Source organism: Mesitornis unicolor, unplaced genomic scaffold (genome assembly GCF_000695765.1).
Source record: "Mesitornis unicolor isolate BGI_N332 unplaced genomic scaffold, ASM69576v1 scaffold22485, whole genome shotgun sequence".
Classification (NCBI taxonomy): Eukaryota; Metazoa; Chordata; class Aves; order Mesitornithiformes; family Mesitornithidae; genus Mesitornis; species Mesitornis unicolor.
Genome location: NW_010187804.1, coordinates 40,865 through 42,394, shown reverse-complemented (window position 1 = coordinate 42,394; position 1,530 = coordinate 40,865). Strand labels below are relative to the sequence as shown.

Below are 1,530 nucleotides of genomic sequence, written 5' to 3'. Positions count from 1 at the left end.
AGAATTTGAAAGATAATTCAAAATGCTATGTCTTTCATATCTAATGGTATTACTGGGGTACTCTGAAAGCATTCCACAAGTAAAACATGTAAAATCCATTTGATACTGCAGGTATTTTTATTCTGGTAGAAAACGCACACCAGGATGCCTTTCACTATATTTACCTGGTTGTATGCAGTCACTTGGACTGGCTAAGATATTTGTTTTAGTAGTTTCCTGTGTATCAGAATTAAGGAAGCCTGGTTTCATACAAATACGGATTTAAGGTTAAGCTTTTTACAGTGCAAATTTCAACTGAGGGAAAAAAAAAATCAACAAAAAAACCCACTTCACCTTTCCTCTGTGCTACTGAAAGAACGACAAACTTTTCAAATTCCTTTTATGACCTGTGTCTGAATACACTCATTCATAAACTGGGAAAAAAGCAGAAAATATATCCTAAAGTAATCCAAGGACTGAGAAGCTTATCTTTCAGGAGGGCACTAAAATCTGCCATCAAAAACAAAAGCTGAGGAATGCTTCTGAAAGCTTGCATGTGGCACACAGGTGCTCTAGAGCACTCTGTCTCTACTGTTTTAAATTTGTTTTAAGATGAATCTCGCCCTGCTGCAATGGCATTATGTGATATTCCTGCTTGTAACAGCCAGTGGTGAAGCTCTGCAATCTAAGTGGTCCTCTTCTAGCTCAAAGAGAAGCAGGACTCTAGGGTGCCACAGAAATCACAGAAATTATGACCATAAGAAAAACTGAACAATGATTCATTGAACACAGGAACTTAAGGGCATCTGAGCAAATGATCAGCTTGAGATAAAGAAACCTAAATGTGTTTTCCCGTGGAACATGATTTGACTGCAGGATCACCCCTACCAAATTTCGAGGAGTAAGAACATTCAAAAAACCTTAACTGCATTCTTGAAGGAGAAATCCAACATGAGTATTCAAATCAAATGGGATTACACAATTTGTTTAGAATTCCCTGAACTGGTCACTTCCAGAAACTGGAATATTACACAAAAGGAAAAATATCACTTGCCACACTTAACATTTCTCTCCAAATTTCTGCTGCTTCCTAGATACAATGTGTAGATACAACATGTAGAACGAAGAACTTCACATCTAATTTGTTTGAATAAAAGTCTGGTTTTCCGTTTTTCCACAGGTCAGTGGGGTTTTTGTTGCTTTGTTTGTTTGCTTTTATGTCAATGTAAAACCCAGTAATTTCTTATAAGTACTTCTAGAGCTACTAAAATAAAGTAGATGCACCTGTGTTCTGACCACGTACAGGCAGCCGTTCAAGTAATGTCATGTTCAGACAAGCCTTCCTCACTTCCTATAGAAGACTGCAAGGAGCGGGAGAGAAGAGGGACACGCAAGGTGTACCAAAGTACATACTGGGATATCCATACATAATGGGTAAAAGGGACAGGGAACCTATGGAAGACCAAAAACAATTCACGAAGATCAGAGTAAAGGCAGCGAACAAACCAGCGAGAATGAGGACAGAGTACTCATCCTGAGGTGAGGTTCAGC

General features: G+C 38.6%; 1 protein-coding gene across 1 annotated transcript in view; it reads right to left on the bottom strand.

Annotated features, from left to right (window-relative positions):
- Nucleotides 1-1,530, bottom strand: part of TAF1B (TATA box binding protein (TBP)-associated factor, RNA polymerase I, B, 63kDa) — a gene marked incomplete at its 5' end in the record, with an annotated part of 46,241 nt that overhangs the window by 4,414 nt on the left and 40,297 nt on the right. The window lies entirely within an intron of this gene.